This window comes from Coregonus clupeaformis, chromosome 18 (assembly GCF_020615455.1).
Source record: "Coregonus clupeaformis isolate EN_2021a chromosome 18, ASM2061545v1, whole genome shotgun sequence".
NCBI lineage: Eukaryota > Metazoa > Chordata > Actinopteri > Salmoniformes > Salmonidae > Coregonus > Coregonus clupeaformis.
Window position 1 is genome coordinate 56,544,634 of NC_059209.1, and position 23,321 is coordinate 56,567,954.

The 23,321-nt window shown below is 41.7% G+C and overlaps 1 protein-coding gene across 10 annotated transcripts in view; it reads right to left on the reverse strand.

Moving 5' to 3' along the window:
* Positions 1-23,100, reverse strand: part of LOC121550292 (nuclear receptor corepressor 2) — a 119,615-nt gene extending 96,515 nt beyond the window's left edge. For all 10 annotated transcript variants that reach the window (XM_041862496.2, XM_041862495.2, XM_041862494.2 and 7 more), the window contains exon 1: positions 22,935-23,100. The gene's annotated coding sequence lies outside the window, so the exon portion shown is untranslated. The remainder of the gene's footprint in view (positions 1-22,934) is intronic.
* Between the last annotated feature and the right edge of the window lie 221 nt (positions 23,101-23,321).

Genomic DNA, 23,321 nt, shown 5'->3' on the forward strand with positions numbered 1-23,321 from the left:
GGCAACTGAGTTAGGAAGGATGCCTTTATCTTTGTAGTGACTGGGTGTATTGATACACCATCCAAAGTGTAATTAATAACTTCACCATGCTCAAAGGGATATTCTTTGCAGGGCATTGGAAAACCTCAGTCTTTGTGGTTGAATCTGTCACGTGTTTGAAATTCACTGCTCGACTGAGGGACCTTACAGATAATTGTATGTGTGGGGTACAGAGATGAGGTAGTCATTCAAAAATATTATGTGACTATTAAGCACATTTTTACTCCTGAACTTATTTATGCTTGTCATAACAAAGGGGCTGAATAGTTATTGACTCAAGACATTTCAGCTTTTCAGATTTTATTAATTTGTACAAATGTTGCCAAACATAATTCCACTTTGACATAATGGGGTATTTGTGTGTAGGCCAGTGACAAAAATATCTAAGTTTAATCCATTTTAAATTCAGGCTGTAACAACAAAATGTGGAAAAATTCAAGAGTTTGAATACTTTCTGAAGGCACTATATACATGTACATCATTTACACCCACACACACACACCCACACACAGAGAGAAAACAGCTCAGACAGATCCAACTCATGGAGCTCATGAGCGGGGCCTCTATCAGCAGAAGATTTGAATTTACAATAGAAAATGAATGTGTTTATGCAACAAATGTTAGTGCATCATATCGCATCGAACCGAATAGCATTGATTCGTTCCTCTAATCAAACCAAATCGCACCTAATTTTTTCAAACTAAAGCGTATCGACTGGTCGATCTCCAAGGCATTCATAGTTAATCGCAAAAAAATTCTATAAAAAAACCAACGATTAAGCCTTGCACTTTTTTCTGTCTCGTGCTGTTGGAAGTAAGTGCACTTGTTTCAGCTGCCCTGCGCGCTGGGTAGGGGAAGTGTTCAAAATTTGAACCATTTCATGTGTCTGAAGGTACAAACTCTGCCTACTCGGTGTGCCCGGAGAGCAAATCAAGTGCACCTACAGGCCTATCGCTAGCCAATCGGATTGCTCAGATCACCGTGTCTGCAGCTTCCTCGTTGATACAAAACATGTCTAAAACCATGACTAGAGAAAGACTGTCAACAAATACAGCAAAGAACTGCTGTTTTTTTTAGTTTTTATTCAGCACTGTCAACACTTTTTATTTAACACTTTTATAAGCCATGAAATGAGCTTCTCCACTTGCGCTGCAACCAGCACCGCAGCTTCAATAAATGAGTAGCAAAGTGTCTCGACCTGTTATTATTAGCGACTATGTTTTTTAATAGAGGAATATTTAACTTTTCCTGGTCATATGACTAACATGAATTTGTGCATGAGGCAGAAATGATGCGGTGTGACTCGAGTTGCAATCAGCTCGAAGACTGTCCCTTTTTGGTCAGTCTTAGCAGAGGGGGAGAGCTGAGGGGCGGTCTGACAGTGAGAGGCGGACCCTATGATGCTCTCCCTCCGCTGAGACTGACTATCAGATGCAGGCACCATCAGTCCAGTAAAAGAAAGAAAGCTAATTATTTTGATTCATGCTCACTTAGCTGTGACAAGTAGGGCAGGGCAATATGGCCTAAAAATCATATCTTCATTTTTTCAAATTTATGGGCGATTTGCAATACAGTTGCAATACAGTTGAAGTACACCTTAGCCAAATATATTTAAACTCAGTTTTTCACAATTCCTGACATTTAATCCTAGTACAAATTCCCTGTCTTAGGTCAGTTAGGATCACCACTTTATTTTAAGGTTGAGAAATGTCAGAATAATAGTAGAGAGAATGATTTATTTAAGCTTTTATTTCTTTCATCATATTCCCAGTGGGTCAGAAGTTTACATACACTCAATTAGTATTTTGTAGCATTGCCTTTAAATTGTTTAACTTGGGTCAAACGTTTCAGGTAGCCTTCCACAAGCTTCCCACAATAAGTTGGGTGAATTTTGGACCATTCCTCCTGATAGAGCTGGTGTAACTGAGTCAGTCTGCAGTGATAATGTGTTGGGCCTATAGCCTACTGCACAAACCTCATTGCTACAGAACAGTTTTTAATAGGTTAATGTTGGATAGGCTTACGTTTTTTAGCGGACTAAACTCCACTCCATGGTGAAGCAAGTTGGTGGAGTATTCAGAAACATCCTTCACCATGGAGTCGAGTTTAGTCCGCTAACGTTTTTAAGTCATGTAAAAAAATATAAAAAATATGAGCGGTAGATCTCAGCCTGCATTTTGACTCAAAGTGATCATGGCTCAGAATAGTTTGGTGACCGCTGCTGTATCAAATCGGAGCCCATGTGTATCCAGGGGTCACATTAACACAGGATTTTGCGTTTTTCATGCAGAAAAGGAACGATAAAACGCAGAAAAAATGCTGCGAATGTAAAATGACTAATTTTGCGCTTCTGTTGCACTTCTGCACTTCTCCACTCTCCGGTCTGACTGACGTGTAGGCTACTTTTCTCCGGTACTTTCCTCCAGTGTAGTTTTTCTCCAGTAGCAAGTTAAAATGAAAGATTAACTTCAAGCAAAACATTAGGAAATGTAGCTTGCTACATCCTCTTTCTATGATAAACATAAATATAATGGCCATGCATTGTTTTTGCAAAAAAATGTCATTGTACGCTAACTTACTTGTGTGGCTGCTAGCCAAATAGCGTTGCACTTCTATTGTCATCTGATGAAAACTATTTTCTGCCGAATGTGTTGCACTAATGTAGAAGAAGAAAAACTATATTATCACTCTAATGAAGAAAAAACCCACTTGACTTTCAATATAAAACGCAGGTGAAATGGTTTAAAACGCAGATTTTTTGATGGTCTGTGTTTTGGAAATGCAGATTTCTGAAAGCTAATGCGACCACTGGTATCTAGATACATATCGAATCGTCTTGAAAGGGAAAGATGCACACACCTAGAAAAAAACAACTAATTGACAGGAAGTCGGTTCAATTACTTGAATTCCATTCAGTTCGGTTTTTTGGTGAGCCCAACGCGCCGTTTTTCTAGAGAGAAATAAAATAATTCACGAGAGAAACCATATCAAGAACTTTGTGGGACGCTGGGCTGAAGGGAGTTGTAGTTGTCATTAAGCAAATATTCAACCTAGTTCAGCGCAGAAATGTGGTAATTAACTACGATGACCATAATCCATTGCGCTTGTTCTTTCCGGCTCGGACTGAGATGGCTCCACTTTTATGCCTGCTACATTAGGTTAGATGCATAGACCACATGAGAGAGGAATGTACACAATGACGAGAGGGACAGAGACAGTTCGTGAAAGTATACCTTATCTATTTTTAAGAACTAGTAAAATGATGGTCAGACAGCTCTGCAGCATGCTTAGGCAGGCTATAACGTTGCCTGGCTGCTACTGCCTGAGCAGAGATGAGATGACTTTAAGAAATGAAAAAGAATAAAGTCATCAAATAAACACTAAGTAATATACCCATATTGTATTATTTCATAGTAATATTCCTATTTTTCTATTGATGTCTACCCAATGTGAACCTGACAGAGACAATGGAATATTTTCTATGTTTTGGCAATTTAATGTTCACCATTTTTGGCTTTTGAATTTCTATTAAAATTATTTGAGCCTTTTAATGTCATTATTTCAACAAACAAACAAAATATGCAAACCAAAATAGAAAACCGTGATTATTCATTTTTTATCTAACCAAAACGACCACAAAAAGCACTAATCGTTCAGCACTAGCTCAGGGACAAGATCTCCTATCCTTCATGGTGATGAAGAAATGTAAATAAAAGAGTGGGAAGAGAGGCGTAATCCTCTTACTGTTTTCATGCCTATTACAATACACATTAATGAGAGAAAATAGATTGTGAGGAAATTACTTTAGCTATAGAACACAGCAGCAAATAGACTATACAGCAGAGATTTTGTGAAGCGGTGAGTGTGTGTACAGTACCAAATCCCCTGCAGTCAAGGATTGTTTGTTTTTGCAGCGCACACTAACAAAACTGAAAGAGAAAGATCACATTTAGATTCAGACACATTCTCTCTCACACACCCTTGTATTTTGATAGTAATAGGGAGTACTAACATGTGACCTGTGAATCTTGCCAAGAGAGGCATTAAGACACTTGCCATTTCCCTGGGCATCTGAGGAATTATGTTCCTGGTAACTCAGGTTTCACCACTGCTCTGTGTAGGGTGCAGTCTACACATGGAGGGGCAGTGCATATTGGCTGCCAGCAATATGGCCTAACAACATGTGATGCTACAGTGCCTTGGCTTTGAGCAATCACCCAAACCAGAGCGGTCCCTCTCACATAGATACAAGGCATAAATAGTTGCAGCTGTAGAACTGAAAACTATACAATATTACTTCCCAGTAATCTTGAAAGTCAAGTCATCATGAAACCCTGCTCTAACCCGCGTGAACCTGCTATCAGCTATTAATTTCAATTTCATCATACTTTATTAAATAAATGCTACACAGAATTGAATGGGATATAGGAGGCTATATCAGAGGTCATCTTCAGTAAGCTGATGTTTTAAAATGTATTCAAAAAGTTTCAAAACCATAAAAGTGGAGATCTGCGTGAGATTGATTTATTCATCCCGCTCACGCCCGCACCGCCCACACCTGCTGGCTTTCTGTCCGACTCCCAACCGCTACTGCAAGAACTGGTCCCAAACCCAACCGCAGTCCCACAATGTTATTTTAGGCGTATGTGACGCAGCTCACTTGCCAGCCATGGTCCCAGCAATATCAAAATGCACAAAAATAACCTAAGAAATAGGTTAAATTACCAGAGATTCTCACGTGGCCCATTATATTAGGCAATCGTATTACTGGGCTATATCAGCCATAGGTTGGACGTAGTTTGAAGAGAGCAGAGTTGGAGAGACTTGCACTTTCTCTTTAGCTACGTTTTAGAACATAGCTTTTAGGAGTGGGACGGTTTTCAGACGGAGACAAATATGGTGATCACCTGATCTCACAGGTATGGCTACTAAACTTGAAGCAGCAAGAATGATGAGAGCGGACACTTACACTTCTCTTAAGCTACGTTTTGCATATAGGATATAGCCTACCTTTTAGGAGAACGATTTGCAGGCAGAGACATAAATGGGTAATCAATATTTATTGAAAATGAAAAGGCGCAACGCTCGCTCACCATGGTCCCATTGCACCTTTTCATTTCCAATTATCATTTGTATTTGTTTATTTTTTTACTCACCAATTTCGTGATATCCAATTGGTAGTTACAGTCGAGAGCCATGCGTCCTCCGAAACATGACCCTGCCAAGCCGCACTGCTTCTTGACACACTGCTCACTTAACCCGGAAGCCAGCTGCACCAATGTGTCGGAGGAAACACCGTACAACTGGCGACCGTGTCAGCGTGCATGCGCCCGACCCGCCACAGGAGTCGCTAGAGCGCGATGGTAGAAGGACATCCTGGCCGGCCAAACCCTTCCTAACCCAGATGACGCTGGGCCAAATGTGTCTCCCGGTCGCGGCCAGCTGCGACACAGCCCGGGATCAAACCTAGATCTGTAGTGCCGCCTCACTGCAATGCAGTGCCTTAGACCGCTACGCCACTCGGGAGGCTCAATTTTCACATTTTGGGATTGTACCTCGACTCACGTTGGTTGAGCGCCCTCCACCTCTTTCCATTATCAATATTTATTTACAGACACTGTAGTAAAACTATAGTCTAATCATATTTAATTACATTTCCTTGGAAAGATAACTGCCACGTGATTCTCCGCCCATGCATAGGCAGTATAGTCTATTTCATTAAGACCACACATATAGGCCTACTGTAGGCACACTTGATCTCGCACGCCCAACTAGGAGAGGAGAGGTAGGCTACTTGTGAATCTTGCCACAGCGTCTGAGTGTGTTAATAATGTGACAAAGATGTGCTTTTAATACAATAGGTAGGCTAACGCATACAAAGCAGAAAGACGACCGTTTCCAAATAATCTGCAGGACAACACAAATATTTTTATCCCAAAGTTGTCTCTCTGACCACACACTCCCAACCACAACATGAAAAAGGCAGACTGCGCCACATCTCTGTCAGGACCTGCAGGTATGTGGGAATGCAGCCCTCTACCATAAAGCACAGAGTATCTATGAGGGAAGAGTTAAAACAACCAATGTACCAGCCTCCTTATCCGTGGCTTCTCATTCTACCCATGGTGCTTTCTCTCCATTTACGACACAATGAGGAGCACTACCTGGCCTTCCTTCTTGTCTCACTATCTGTCACACAGTTTTATTTGATTTCATAGTTACCCAGTGGCAGCGTTACGAAACCCTGAGCGTGGGTCTGCTAGTGAGGAACAGAGGGGCTTTATGCACACTGAGATGCCACGAGAACGGCACGCTGCAGTCTCACACCAATGGGCCATGGAGAGGGTAGAGCACAGCAGTCTCCTGGCACTTCACTCACTAACTGTCATAATCAATCAGTAATCAGACATGGTCTTGGAGCATTACAAGCTAAATCTGCAAAGTCCTGTTCTCAAAGTATTTACAATTTTCTTAAGATCACTGCAGAGCTTGACCACTCTCTTGGACTTCTATTGGATTTTAGCTAGCAGGGTTAGCCTAGACATTAGCCTAGATCACTACAACAAATCCTTGCCCTCCTAATATCCATATCAATACTGGTAACAAACATTTCACAAACACGTTTGTGACATTTTTGTTACATTTTGGAATGAACGTAAACAACAGTGTCTTTGTGAGATTGGCTGTATTCATACAAATGGTCAGATCTGGGCACTTCATAAAAAAAAAACGATGGTTAAACAGTCCTGGGATGAACTCCTGGTGAAAAAAACACCATCTCCCATCAACCCTGTAATGAGAAAAGAAAGAGCTCAAAGAGCTGAGAAAAAGGCAAACAAGACAAAGAGGGCTGAGATAAGCTTTCCTCCTCAGTGGCCTCTCTGAGATGAACCTACACAGAGATCTCCAGACAGAGGAGGGGAAAGGGTTTGAAGTCAGTCACAAGACCTTCAGGGAAAATACATTGAACCAAACTGAGTGAGCCGATACAATGAAAAAGCTTTGACATAAACAGAGCAAGGCCTTCCAGATGGGAGGCTAAACACATGTACTGGCACTGCTACAGACACCCACAGGCAAGCAACTGGCTCGCTGCCAACACTGCTTGAATGAACTCAGTCACCCCACTCTCTTGCTCTATAACTCACCCTTTTAGCTCTCCCTTCTCACTCCCTCTCCCCTGCTCACTCGCGCGCTCCAGCTCCACTAGCACAGAGCTAGAGTGAACCTACGTTCTGCACTAGACTACATTTCATCTCCGCATCTTCTATCCTCACCATTTTAGGAATGGCTTTGTGAATGCAAGCCTACACACACACAGACTGGACCTATATAGGCTAGTTCTGCCAAGAAGGAGAGTAGGAGCATGACTTCAAACAATGACTTTCTTCTTCTGGAAATGTACGCGCCAGTCATATCTGTGGAGAAGACAGACAAGACCTTTCAAGCCTTCGAAGAGTGTGCCTGAAATTTGTCAACTTCATGTTGATATTTTCTCTAATAGTAGCCAACGTATGACGAGGGCATATTTTCAGGAGCCAGCTAGAGATTTGTACTGCCAAATCATAATATGAGAGATTAAATAGATGTTCTATTCCATACCAATGTGTTGACTTTTAAGGCTACATTATGCAGTTTTGTTTGAACATGAGGCCTTTTCATTTAGGCCTATTTGATCTTAATGTCCTTGCATCTGCAAGAATTTTACTTAGGCTACATGAATGCATCATCAGGGCTCTACAGTGCAACCATCTTACTCGCATATGCGCCTAAATATTTTGATGTGAGACATGGAATTGAAATATTTTTCATTGTGTTCCTAAATGTATTTGCGTGCGCCTGTGCGCACGTGCTCCTTGTAAAAAAGGTCAGCGTAGAGCCCTGCATCATGCTATAAACCTACTCCTGTTTATTAATCCTGTTTATTAATCCAGCTCAGCTGGTTAATACCAGTTTAATGTAACCGCTTTCTGTTATTAGTTGTCTATCTCACAAAACTTCCTTGACTTCATGTATTTATGATCTGGTCTGTTGTTGATGTTCTCTTACACATAGGCCTATTTCCTGTTCCTATTTGGAAAGCCTGGATTACAAATGGCTAACAAACAATCAAGCACTGTTCCTAGACATTATCTTTATCACACACTCATAATTACACAATAAACTCCACCACAAAGAAAAAGCCCTTCAATTCCTACTACTGTGAGAAGGCAGATGAGTGAAATGTAATGGGCATCAGCCCGTCGGTTTGGTAACAGCTACAGAAGTATGTAAAGTTAGCCATGGAGAGCAGAGGGGAGGGGGGCTGCAAGGACTCTCAGGCCAGGAATGTGGCACCCTGTCAGGTCTCATAAGGATTTATCTCTCTGGATCCTCATTACCAAAGGACCCTGGCCAACGGCGATGGCGTCTCACTTGCTCACACGCACACACACACACACACACACACACAATGACATGTCCTTGTGTTAATCTGCTCATATTGTAGTTGCCGATTTAAATCATGGTATGAAGCAACTCTCCAGTCATCTATTTTCCCACACTCAGATGAAATGTGAACACACGAAAGGGCTGACTGATCACGCCACAGCATATCATTGCCTTAATCTCCTTCCTAAGAAACCAACACATTTTCTTCCAATGTTTCCTAAAACTGTTACTGGCAGTGTTACAGGGCTTGTTGAAATCCAGTAAATAACCTCTTGCTGCTGGGCCAGCTAGCATTGAAGGCTTGTATTGGGTGCTTTACCTGACACGGGCTCACACACCCTTTGACATGAAAACAAAGCCATGCAATTAAGCCATTGAAGGCAATGCCAGATGGAACTTTGTAAAAGTATGGTTTGTAAAAGTATGGATACTTTTATTTACTGGATGTGGACAGGCAATAGCCTAGTGATGCGCAGTTTGTGAACGATTCATTATTTTTTAACAACTTCTTACTGATTCGAGAATCATGATTGGTCATTTGAGTTGTTAGTTTGAGTTGTTAGACAAAATGTCACTTAGGGCCCCCAAAAGGCTAGGGCCAGCTCTGTATGGATATGGGTACGCAGCGGCCCCTCATGACGAGTTCAGATTTTTTTGTGGCCCCCACCCCCATAGCTGTCTATTTACCACCACAAACCAATGCTGGTACTAAGACCGCACTCATACTGGCAGGTACTCAAACAATAGTTCCATCACCTGCAACATCCCAAGTTAACCCCTGCTTACCTCTAACAGGATTTGAATCTGCTATCACCCCACAGCATATAACCGGCAACAGGAGAGGCTGCCATCTAAGTGTCAACACCCACCACACACACGCACCCACCCATAACAACGGCCATAATGCGTCAGAGAGAGAGTGTTAGAAACACCTCCCTAAGCCACAGGCTATCACACCTCTCATTCTGCATCTGACAGAAGACACATATTCCCTCATGTTCACACAAGGATTTCAGCAGTCGCACCAGCTAAGCTCGCTCTCAGGAATCCGGTTTCACAGTTCAGAACTCAGCAAACATAGCCTATTGCGTTGACATTTTCTCATTTTACTGCCGTGTTGAATAATAGGCTATGTCAATTAAGCAATCCATGACTGTTCTAACTGCAGTATCTAATTCGGCTCCATGGAGCGACCAGGACGCTCAACATTCAAAATTCTGACAGCACAGACTGGCTCTGCTTTCTCCTGGCATTGGCACATAAAGGTTCCAGTTCCTTTGTTTGATCCTGTTATTCAAAGACGATGAGAATATTAAAAGTACCTATGACTATGGAAAATGACTACAACCATGCTGATACTACAAACAGGACTAATAATATCCCACTAAACTGTTGACAATGTGGAACATATCTGAAAGACAAAGAATTGGAGAAGAGAGTTGTTCTTAGGCCAGTGATTGGCTAGCCTGCACCTCCAGATGTGCTTGCCCAGCTGTATCCTGAATGCAGAACAGAGTTACTTTACTGCCTGTTCCCCTGCCCGCAGTCCGTCTCAGCCACACGGTGCGGATTACATAAGGCCCTCCAAGCTCCCAGGCCCAGAGTTGGGCCTTCACACTCTGCCTCAACAGCCAACTATGAATCCCAGTAACCATGGTGGCGCAGGCATTCCACAGTGGAGGAGCTGAGACCAATCACATAGGGCTAGGCGGTATACCGTATTTGACGATATACCGGTATTGAAGCACAGACCGGTTTGGGTTTTTACTTTACCTTCTATAACGGTATTTGAATGTTTGGTTTGTTAAATGTGATACATTGTGTGTCACGTCCATTTTTATAGTTTACTTCGCAACTTGAGTAATCTCTCTCCATGCTGCTTTCCACACAGACCTAGCCCCGCCCCGTCACTCAAGGAGCGCATTTGTTGTTCCTCGACCACGAGACACTTGCGTTCAGACTGCATGGTCAATGCAGCACATGCAACAATGTTGATGACAACGATGCTGTTTTCACTTTGCTTCTTAACATAAATCCACTAGCGTTCTATAATTACACTATTAGTTTGTGTTTCTTACATCGACAAACAACTAGTTTGTTTTTTCTTAGCAAGTTGGGCCTAAATCTTGTTAGCCGCTAATGCTAATCGCTAGTTAGCTGGCTAGCTAGCTAATAAATGTACTGAGTCAGAGCAAATGTAATTAGTTATACAGTTGGATAATACCAGTGCTGGTGTAGACCTAAATCAGTATGTTGTTTGTGAAACAGTATCTTCTAAATCAAAAAGAAATACACAAAGCATGAATATGTTAGCTACATGAAGTAGCTAAGAGAAAACATTCAACATAGGCAAAGATTATAGGGTCACCTAGGAAACACTTTGGTTCATATCCTGTCACAATAACTCCTCCCTTGCATTTTCATTCATTGTCATGTTAAACACTGTATTCAAAGTTCCCACTATTATAACTATAGAATTAGAATAATCATTGTATTTCCATGATTTCAACAGTTCACCCAAGTGTTTTGCTCTAAATCGCAATTGCAACATTTGGTTAAAAATATGGCCTAGATTGTTTGCCCATATCGTGCAGCCTTACGTGGCAGTGTGGAAATTATTGATGAAAAGTTTAATTGAACAGTATAAAACAATCAGAATGGAGAAAGACCCATTGAAATCACTTAGAATGCATATGTTGCCGCCCTAGGGTCACGCACTACTCAAAGCAAATGTATAACTTGTATTATTCAAAAACATAAAAAATACCATCAAACCATCCACATTAAAAAAAATAATGTGATATATTTTGGCCATATCACCCAGCCCTACATAGGCCTAGAACACACAGACACATAACCACTCTCAGACCAAATATACTCTAATCCTTGAACTTTCAGAAGATCTCCCCACATATATCTACCTCTCAATATATGGATGGTCAGTTATCATGGTCAAGTCATATTGACAAAGTTGTTTTTGATGCTCTGCCACAAGAGGTACTCAGGCAAAAAGCAAGTTTAGCTTTAAAAAACAGATGTGATGATTTGATGGTGAGAGAAGGCAGAGCTAAAGTAACCCAGACTTCCTCTCTGATCCATCACAGGCCTGGCCAGGCTGGGGGTATCATTGATCAGACACACATGTCAGGATCTGATGGCCATTCTTCCCACAACATTACACAATGAGCAAGTTCGTTTTGTATGGCCCATTGTCCCAGGTGGGTGGAGATTTCATTTTACAACCAATGGAATGGTCATGTGCAAACCCCGCCCCAACCAGGGCGATGCAATATGAACCCATTATGACATATATCCCCTCTATGCTCCGTCCTCCACTGTGTTGTACGGTCACCATCCGCCACTGTGTTGTACGGTCACATATCGACTGGAGGAGATTCTCATTTGGGCAAAAGACTGACTCTGTTCTTTGTCCTCCGTCCTCGCTCCTCAGTGACCCAGAAAACCGATAAGTGGTCGAGGAGTGTCAATTAGATGGTAGGCGAACGGAAGTGTCCTCCCCTCTTCGATAGCCACCTTTCATCAAGTATATGTGTGTGTATCCTACCGGAGTGCTTCGTGAAAGAGTTTTGAGATCCACCACACCCCCTTTCAATCAGCTGTTGCTTTCTCTATTTATAAACGACACGCTAATTATCCTTTTATTTATAAAATGTCTTGCACAAGAAGCTACATGTGTTTTTATTACTTTACATATTTATTTTGGGATCCACCCTGTAGACGTCATTTGCCTGATGACGCACGAGTGGAGAAGGAGTCATTTCATTCAAGTGCATTTGTTTCCACATTTCCTCTCCTCGATTACCTTTGACCTATTTCAAAAGGAGGCGAGGACGAAGGAGTTAGCAAAGCCAAATGAGTTCACCACGTCCAGCCCTCCACAGACACACCCTCCCCATACCTCACATAATATACACAAGCTGAATATACACTGGAAAACTAAAATATAGCCTAATCCCTCTCACGCATATTCACATACTCAGAGATCCTACAAATAAGCATTCAAAACTACACATGCAAATAAACTCAAACCAATCACACAGTTAAAAAAATATGCCTAACCCTCTCCCCACCCCAGGGCTCTAAAGTGTGACCCATTTGTTCAGTCATATGCAATGAAATATTTTGCTGTGCGACCTGCAGTTTTAATTTGCCAGCACCAGTGCTACCAATTACATTGTATTTATTTAGAGCCCTGCCCCACCCCCACACGTAGTCTACACACAAACAATAGTTGTCCTAAAATGCTGCCATCTGGTGCATCACTTACCGCAGAGCCATTTCTAAAATCTCTGTTAATCCTCTCTGTACGTTTGATTATGGCTGTCTGTGTGTAGGCCCTATTCAACAAAAAAAACGATTTAAAATGTTTCCCAATAAATTTGCCTAGATGGTCATACTAATTAAAAAACCTCAATTAAAAACAATAATGAGCCATAACAAACCGGTAGATTTGCGAGGCATGTCTGTGTTAACAAACTGATCGTTTAAGATTATGCTTTCATTGGATTGATTAAATTGAGGTCTGAATATATCCTACATTTGAAGAATGTGACGAAGTCTGTGGCTCGGTTATGAAACAGGTTTATTAACACTACACTGAGGGTTTGATTAAGTTCACAGAGGATTATGTCATCAAAACCCATCTGACACTAACCAGGTTTCCATCCAATCTATTTATGCGAGTAGAGTACACGTCGGATAAAAACAGGCCTGATGAAAACAGCAAATTTGTCAGTAACCTTTCCAAATGGCGACAAAACAAAACACACTAGACAAGGTGGGACCTTTTTGTGTCTGTAAAATGAATTATGCGAGAAATGGCTGTGGAAACACTTTTATGCGCAACTATTAATATAATAACCATATCGAAGTAAACTTGGAGTCACGCGATGATATGTTGTGTGGTCCTCCCACTACGACCTGGGAAAGCAGGCAGTTTATTAGGTTACAGATTAAATAAATTATGCTGAACTTCACAGGGTTGTGAAAGTTCATGGTGATGAACTTGATGCTCCTTTCCAATAAATATCGAGGGTCTTATTCTGGTGACATGATGATGTTTGAAAAATAAAAATAATCTTGCTATTTTGTCCATAATCTCATGTAGGCTATACCCGCACTGTATCTGCGAGCTGTTGTAGAGTGCAGGTGCCATGACCTGAGTGGGCACAATCGCTATATAACGCAACATCTTTTGTGACAAAACCATCAGTAGAGTTGAAAATGTGATGGAAACCCATTTAACTTTTTATTCGGTACACGAGAATTTAACTGCAAAAGTTATTTATTTGCACTACGTCATCATGCACAGCCTTTAATCCACAACAAGTCAATTTGATGGAAACATCTCTGGTAGGAAAATGTGCATGTTGTTTTTATACGGATTTTTAGACTTGTCAATCTTAAACAATGCTTTGAAAGGTTTGTGTGGGGGACATTTCTGCTTTATGACAAGGTGTTATGATGCAGATGGAGGACAGCTCCCATTTCAATAACATGGAACACGCAGTGACTGAAACCATGCATAACATGGAACACGCAGTGACTGAAACCATGCATAACATGGAACACGCAGTGACTGAAACCATGCATAACATGGAACACGCAGTGACTGAAACCATGCATAACATGGAACACGCAGTGACTGAAACCATGCATAACATGGAACACGCAGTGACTGAAACCATGCATAACATGGAACACGCAGTGGTGGATATCCAGAAAAAATGGGGGGGGGGGATAGGCCTAAGTAACTCTATTGGGCTCATGGCTACACACTCTGCTCTCACTTCCTCCCAATGCAGTGGCCTGCCAGAGACCAACCATAGTCAATTAATACTGTACTAGACTACCTCTGTTTCCCATAATTTCATATTCACATGTTGAACAAAGACTTCACACACTGCTCCGTGTAAACTGCTTGAGCGGCAGACGTTGACTTGTTAGCATGGCTTTACAACAGGAAACGGTGTGGAGTATGATAAGAGAAGTGATACTACAACCCCATACTATGTGAGGAAATGGCCTGAGAGAGACCAATCAAACACAAACATCTACAATGGAAAGGGGGTTAAGCGTGTCTGTCTTCCATATAACCACTCAAAGGTAGCCTACATTCTTGGGTTGGGCGATTTTACGTTTCATATTTTTGCCCTACCCTTGCCCCACTTGTTAGATATTATGCACATTGATAGCTTGATAGCAAACGTCCTCGTCATGTGATTTATCAAAGTAGCAGGCAGCAGCAATCTAAATGATCAGACCGAACATGCAAGAAAAATATATCGGATGAAATTATGAAGTGAGTGGACAGAGAAATACAGCTTCACTTTATCCATTCAAATCAGCAGGATCAACGTACAGCGTGCCCTTCATCTTCACAGACAGGCAAACTAGCCAGAGTTATTTAGACCATGTAGAACCTTGCACATGACAGACTGACATAAGAAAGATACATGCTGGCACCCGAAAATATGTATTTGTTTCGATCACAGATCATTACAAAAAAATACTTGAATCATAATCGTATCCAGAAAATTAACCATATCTGTTACGATACTCGTTTTGTCTGACTACTCAGCAAAACCCTAACAGTTAATATAGTAATAACGAGAGAGAACAAACAATTGCGAGATAGACTAATGGAATAGGAAGTTTAAACAAACCTGGTACGTTTCTGCTTCACTTGACCAAAGTATAGGCAAAATCAATTGTGTCATCAGAAAATCCCTCCTTGCTTGTTGTGCCAACTTTGAGTGAGTTAGTGTAGCCTACTTCTCTACTGTAATGAATGAAGTGACAGAGAGGAGAATCCAAGTTCAACTGAAGGTAACTTGTTTAGCCTAATTGATAAATTGGAAGAGTACAGCATCAATCTGGATTCTAAAGTTTACAAAGTGGGATGAGAGCAAGTTGCAACATCTGCCCAATATCTGTAGCCTATCTTTACAAGCATTTCACCATTTAAATGGATGTCCATTGAGGCCCAGCTGAAGACCTCTCCCACCAAACAAAGGAAGCTCTCTGCCCAGTCTGCTCTAATGAAAACTGCTCTCCATAAATCCTGTTCTGGCCCTGGTGAGCTCCACACAGTGACAGGCCTAGGATCAGTCTCGCCGCCAGACCCCATTAACCCCTGGGCCAGCCTCAGGAGCAACCCTCACCAACCCTCTAGACCCCCCCACCCTTTGTGTAACGAGTTCCACAACTGTGTCCAAAATATGTTGGAGACAGCTGTGTGGTGTGTGCACACTGATCACCATAGCCTTCACTAAGTAATAGGCAATGGAATTGAAGCATTTGTGACCGCAGGTTACTGGATCGGTTGCTGCTCAGTTGATGTAGAAAAAGTATTCTAAAAATGTTTACTGCAGAGTAAAGTAAAAATACAATTTAGCTAGGTGCAGACATATTTTGTTGCCAAAGTGACAGACAGTCACTTTTCAATAACAGTAGACCAGAAAATGAGATTTCAGGATCAATAACCTCAAGAGCTTCTAGCAAATCACAAACACTGCTACTAACCAATAAACATACCTCCACAAAGACTGAGATTAACCTTGGAGCAAGAAAACATATAGCCTTGCCTAAATAAAGAATGAAATGACGATTTTATAATGGGCTTAGGCGCTGAGTGGCGCAGTGGTCTAAGGCACTGCATCTCAGTGCTTGAGGCTTCACTACAGACCCCCTGGTTCGATTCCAGGCTGTATCACAACCGGCCGTAATTGGGAGTCCCATAGGGCGGCGCACAATTGGCCCAGCGTCGTCCGGGTTTGGCCGATGTAGGCCGTCATTGTAAATAAGAATTTGTTCTTAACTGACTTGCCTAGTTAAATAAAGGTAAAATAAAAATCCACTGTAGGGCTGCAATTCCATTTTCAAAAGCCGATACAGTTTCCTAGATTGTCTGGAGTATATTGACAGGGTGTAATCATCCCAATTTGAAGTTGAAGCCTTCGGTGTGTGGTGTGCTTTGTCTTAGCAGTAACAGGGCAGCCTCTCTTCTCAGTTGTCCGTCGTAACACGAACCAAGGCCTTTCCATTGGGCAATCTCAGTCAATTCTACAGAAGGTATCTGCTCAACATCAGGCCAGGACCAAAGCGGCCGTGTCCAACTTAATGCCATTTTGATTGTGAGATTCATTAAGAGGCTTCTCTCTGAGCCAGCTGCAGTGCATCATGCCACTCTGTGGGACCGTTTGAGTCAACCATAACAAGTGCCTTGCACGGAATCTACCAGGTGCAGTCCACCAGGAATCCAGTGAACAAGAAATGCCAGACAGCTGTTGTTACTCATTCGTTGAGTAAGAAGGATGGAAAGAGGGACTAGGCCTGGGAGGCAGTTTCAGTGACTGCTTCATATTTCCCTCTGTGTTCTGCATGTCAACTCAAGTGTTTACAAAGGTGTGCCAGGACATACCACCCCCATGCCACTTTTATGAAATCATGTTTATGTTGCAATGCGGCCAATCTGCCTTGACATTATGGGGGAAGTCAGTAGGAAAGATACAGGCTTTAGAGTAAAACTCTGGATAAGAGCGTCTGCTAAATGACTTAAATGTAAATGTAAAAAAAATATATATATATATTCCAGAGAATCACAGGTGCATTTGTGAATGGATCTGAAGAGCAAGCTCAATAACCTTCAGTAATTGCTCATTAGACCATCTGTTATTCTCAGCAGTACTTCCAGTGTGGCTCAGAATGAGCAACACTAGGCAGATAATGCTGCTAGGACTTGCTCTTATAATCAAAACACACGTTTATCCATCGTATATAAACCCAGCAACCCACCACTTCCTCAGAACTACAACACAGTCACACACACTGACAGGTTGTGGTCATATAGGCTAGTTAATTACAACAACTAGCCTAGGCTAATAGCCTATTCCACTAACAGAGCAACAAACCCACTTAACAATTCAGCTCAGTCAAGCTCAGTCAAATACAAATGGAATGGATTCTGTTTCTGGAATTGTAAAGGGAAATAACGGGAAAGGGAAGTGACATCAGCCCCCAGGGCTGTGTTCCTCATAGAGCTCCAACGGGCCGCGCCCCTCTTCCCCCACTAAATTTCAACATGTTGGTCGCGTGGTTCCAAACATTGAATAGGTACAAAAAACCCCAGGGTGAACCATTAATTCAAAAGATAAGAAATTGCGTTTTTAAAAAACTATACAAAAGAAAAGTCAAGGGTACAAGACTGTACATACCAGAGTTAGTTGACAAACAAACTACTCATCTCATACAGCATTGCGGCCTGTATCGTCCAATCACAGAGCAGATACAAGTGACGTGGTCTGTTAGCGCACACATGATGGCACTCGATAGCTGCTTTATTGTCCAATCACAGAGCAGATACAAGTCACGCGATCTGTTAGCGAACACGCGATGGCACAAAATGTGTTCACTAACAGATCACGTGACTTGTATCTGCTCTGTGATTGGACGATACAGACCGCAAGGCTCATGGTTCATGTTGGTTTTGGTGCTCTCTGAAACAGAAACTGAAGGTAAAAACACGATTTCTCAACACAGAGTTTGAAACATTCATAACCGGTGTGCACTACTACATCAACGTACAATTTTTTTTTGCAATCTCTGTAGAAAATAGAACCTCTACGTTGCACAGTAATATCGCTATCGCTAATATTTTATATCACCACGGGTTTCGAGGAATCAGAATACAGGTCCGGAACCCCTCATTGCAGCCCTATTCACAGTAACAGCAGAGCGGAACCTCCCAGTCCCAACCCACACCAGAGCCAGTCAGTCCCCTCCCAGGCATCACACAGCTCCAGCAGATAGCGGTTTGGAAAAGGACATGTATTGTCTGCCCTGCTGTGACATCATGTAGAACTTACTGTATACTAACCGCCCCATCCCTCCCTTTCTCCACCGCTTTTCCTCTAAACAATGGCGGCTGCTATTTCAGGAATATTTCAAAAGCAGGCCGCAACAGCTTTTGACTTAAGGTACATTCCAGTGGTGTTCTGGTTTAGCTCTTGTGGTGTGACTTACGGAAATTGACATACCGGTACTAAACATAGGCCTATGCAAACTGAGGTATTGTGAATTTAGATCTGAAAAGGTTTCACACAGTGATCTGAAGATTTCCTCCCCTCTCAAAGTGGACAACAGACTTGTGTAGCCTACTAGCTATTCCCTCTCATCTAGTTCCATAATGGCCTTTGTTTCATAATGCTAGCAATACTGGGACTAGTAGTAAAGCCGTCTGCCACGTCTCCCTCCAGCCCCACACTGAGCACGGGATAATCTCTGCCCCCATTACCCCGTTAGACAAGGGGGTTTCATCACACGAACAGTTATCCCTTCCCCATCCAAACCACTGGACTGACTGAGTCCAGATGACAGGCAGGGTGCCGTGACTGCTCTGAGGCTGGATTTATAGGAGGCTAAACCACCTCTTCTCACACTACCATGGATTAGCAGCCGACTTGGTGATCGCAATCCCTGATTGGAGCAGATTATCCTGTTTAATTGAGGAGTCAGACTGGACTGCACTTCAAGGTGGGATTTCATTCAGACAACAGATTCAGACACAGAAATCCTCTCTACAAGATTTAAAGACCCACAACACACATCACTGATCAGGGGTTACAATAAAGAGGTTCTCCCATCTCAATTCCTTATCAGTCTTGAGCAGGGAAGCATTCAATGATGCATCAATAAGCACAAAATAAATAGGCTATTTCAGCTGCTACATACAGTTGATGTCAGAAGTTTACATACACCGTAGCCAAATACATTTAATCCTAGTATAAATTCCCTGTCTTTATTTTAAGAATGTGAAATGTCAGAATATTAGTAGAGAGAATTATTTATTTCAGCTTTTATTATCACATTCCCAGTGGGTCAGAAGTTTACATACACTCAATTAGTATTTGGTTAGCATTGCCTTTAATTTGTTTATCTTGGGTCAAACGTTTCGGGTAGACTTCCACAAGCTTCCCACAATAAGTTGGGTGAATTGTGGCCCATTCCTCCTGACAGAGCTGGTGTAACAGTCAGGTTTGTAGGCCTCCTTTCTCGCACATGCTTTTTCAGTTCTGCCCACAAATGTTCTATAGGATTGAGGTCAGGGCTTTGTGATGGCCACTCCAATACCTTGACTTTGTTGTCCTTAAGCCATTTTGCCAGAACTTTGGAAGTATGCTTGGGGTCATTGTCCATTTGGAAGACCCATTTGCAACCAAGCTTTAACTTCCTGACTGATGTCTTGAGATGTTGCTTCAATATATCCACATCATTTTCCTTCCTCATGATGCCATCTATTTTGTGAAGTGCACCAGTCTCTCCTGTAGCAAAGCACCCCCACAGCATGATTCTGCCACCCCCGTGTGTCACGGTTGGGATTGTGTTCTTCAGCTTGCAAGCAACCCCCTTTTTCCTCCAAACATAACGATGGTCATTATGGCCAAACAGTTCTATTTTTGTTTCATCAGAACAGAGGATATTTCTCCAAAAAGTACTATCTTTGTCCCCATGTGCAGTTGCAAACCGTAGTCTGGCTTTTTTTATGGCGGTTTTGGAGCAGTGGCTTCTTCCTTGCTGAGCGGCCTTTCAGGTTATGTCGATATAGGACTCGTTTTACTGTGGATATAGATACTTTTGTACCGGTTTCCTCCAGCATCTTCACAAGGTCCTTTGCTGTTGTTCTGGGATTGATTTGCACTTTTCGCACTAGAGTACGTTCATCTCTAGGAGACAGAACGCATCTCCTTCCTGAGCGGTATGACAGCTGCGTGGTCCCATGGTGTTTATACTTCCGTACTATTGTTTGTACAGATGAACGTGGTACCTTCAGGTGTTTGGAAATTGCTCCCAAGGATGAACCAGACTTGTGGAGGTCTACAATTCTTTTTCTGAGGTCTTGGCTGATTTCTTTTGATTTTCCCATGATGTCAAGCAAAGAGGCACTGAGTTTGAAGGTAGGCCTTGAAATACATCAACAGGTACACCTCCAATTGACTCAAATGATGTCAATTAGCATATCAGAAGCTTCTAAAGCCATGACATCATTTTCTGGAATTTTCCAAGCTGTTTAAAGGCACAGTCAACTTAGTGTATGTAAACTTCTGACCCACTGGAATTGTGATACAGTGAATTATAAGTGAAATAATCTGTCTGTAAACAATTGTTGGAAAAATGACTTGTGTCATGCACAAAGTAGATGTCCTAACTGACTTGCCAAAACTATAGTTTGTTAACAAGACATTTGTGGAGTGGTTGAAAAACAAGTTTTAATGACTCCAACCTAAGTGTATAACTTCCGACTTCAACGGTAGATCACTATTGTGGCTTTATAGGAATCATTTATAGGAAGTGTTTGTAATATGCTTGACGAACAATGATGCATGATAGAATCAAATCAGAGGAAACCATCTCAAAGCAGATTGTTGCTGTATTGCAGCCAAGCCTAAATTAAAGCATAGCTTTTTAACAAAGTAAAATATATAATCTTTGACGAACTGTTCTCTACCCACTTTTGCAGTGAACATAATTTGATATTGGATTATAAGACGATTTCATCTAGGCTATGTATTTTACCCAAAATGCCCATCAGAGCAGCTTGACCTTGTTAAATAACCACCAGCAGCATTTCATATTATTCAAATATACTCTGAATGGCATTTGGAGCTAATTTCCCTCAAGCCTTTTATTGTAATTAAACACTTTGCCTATGCTCTGGCATTTAATACTACAACAGAATTCATGCAATTGACCTTATTAACTATGGTCTGAGCCTCAAAAGGGCCAATACAGATATAAACACCTTACCCCAATTTCACGCCCTCTCAAATTATGCTGACAGTGCAATTTCACTCTGTTTATATTCATCAATCAAGATGTGGTTTTAGGCTAAGCATGATCTAGCCTTCTGATTGACATTTGAGTCAGTCCAATAAGACTTATGTTCAGCAATATTCTTGATATGTACAGATAACTGCCAAAATAAAGGAAACACCAACATAAAGTGTCTTAATAGAGCATTGGGCCACCACGAGCCACCAGAATAGCTTCAAAGGGCCTTGGCGTATATTCTACAAGTGTCTGGAACTCTTATCGGAGGGATGCGACACCATTCTTCCACGAGAAATTCCATCATTTGGTGTTTTGTTGTTGGTGGTGGAAAACGCTCGCAGGCACCGCTCCAGAGTCTCCCATAAGTTTTCAATTGGGTGACAGACACACACACCCTTTAAACCCCCTATGCTCCTTTGAGACCCCTCTTTAAAAGTCACAGATCTATTCTAGCCATGGTAGCCAAAATAATGGGCAAGTGGGCATTTTTACCCTAAGCATAATAGGATGTTAATTACTTAACTCAGGAACTACACCTGTGTGGAAGCACCTGCTTTCAACATACTTTGTATCCCTCATTTACTGAAGTGTTTCCTTTATTTTGGCAGTTAGCCTACCTGTAGAGTGAACTATGGTAGCTTATGTCTAAAAGAGACTAATTTATTTACTGATTTACCTCCCCCCCTTCAAACAACTGTTGTTTTCTGACCATGATAGTAGTAGTAGTGATTTGGAGGTTGACTGAGGGGAGTTATGTTTTGGGTTAAGTATTCTCCCTTCCTCTATCCTTACATGAGACATGCCTTTGTTCATTTCTTTATGAATGTCTCTGTGCAGCACAACTTTCACTTCTGTCCAACTTTCAGACAGGTCATAGAAAAGTAGGCAAACAAGTAATTTGACAGGCAAACAAATGTGCTATAGTTCGTTAGTTAGCTAGCTACCTTACTTATACATTTAGAATAATATGCCAACAAAGCTGTTTTTGTTTTTAATAAAAGCACGCCAAATCGTCGCTGCAGTACGCTTTAGATTCATTCAGGCAGTCAGGACCCCTAACGTCAACAACAACCAACGTGTATCACGGGCGCAGTGTTGATAAGCTTATCACAAATCAATTAATCTGGCCATAGGCGTAACTGATTGATTGTGCCCAGTATCTAGTTAGTTAGCCAAATGGATTAAATAAATTACTAAAACACGGGCGTTTCAGGAGATGCCTGATTGGTGACAAACGCTTACTACTAGTTGGCTAACTACTTTAGGTAGCCTGCTAGCTAACTATGCTAACTAGCTAATGGTTTGCTGTTTCATGACAATGTCTAGCTAGTCATCAAGTTACATAATCCGAGTTGCCATTAGTTTTATAGAAAGGCTCGCTATACCATCAAGTATATCAAATTATGTATACTAGTTACCGATCTAACATTATTTATATGATACGGTCAACTAGCTAGCTAGCTAGTTAGCTGGCTAGTTAGCTGTTAGCTAGCACTATTTAGCGCTGTGTTAGCTAGCTAACAAATGATAGCTTCTGGTTTGGCTAGCTAGCTGGAGCGTGTCAACCATAGCAGCAGTACGGGTAAAATTGCTAACAAATAAGGTGACCATTTTACCGTATAATTCCAGTCTTTGTATGTTGTTCCTAATGTATTAGCTAGTTTCCGCTTTTGGTAGGGGTTTATTTTTCCAGAAGTAATCCACATGAAAGAAGAGTTTTCGTTCTCAATCGCTCCACTCCTTTCTACTTGCGGCAAATGTCGCGTCTACTCCATAGACTGTAAAAAAAAATACTCTCCCCGAGAATGGTGCTGAAACGCCTATCTTCATTCAGCTCTTTTGATAGGTCGCATGTTCTCGCGCTCTCTTGCTCTTTCCTCTCAAACCCACTCATTCATCAGCCAAGTAAGCCTTTGCCCTGTTTAGTGTTTCTCAAATGCCTATTATCTTATTTCTTATTTTTATGTATCGTGTGTTTTTGTTCTTGTTAGTATTACATAGTT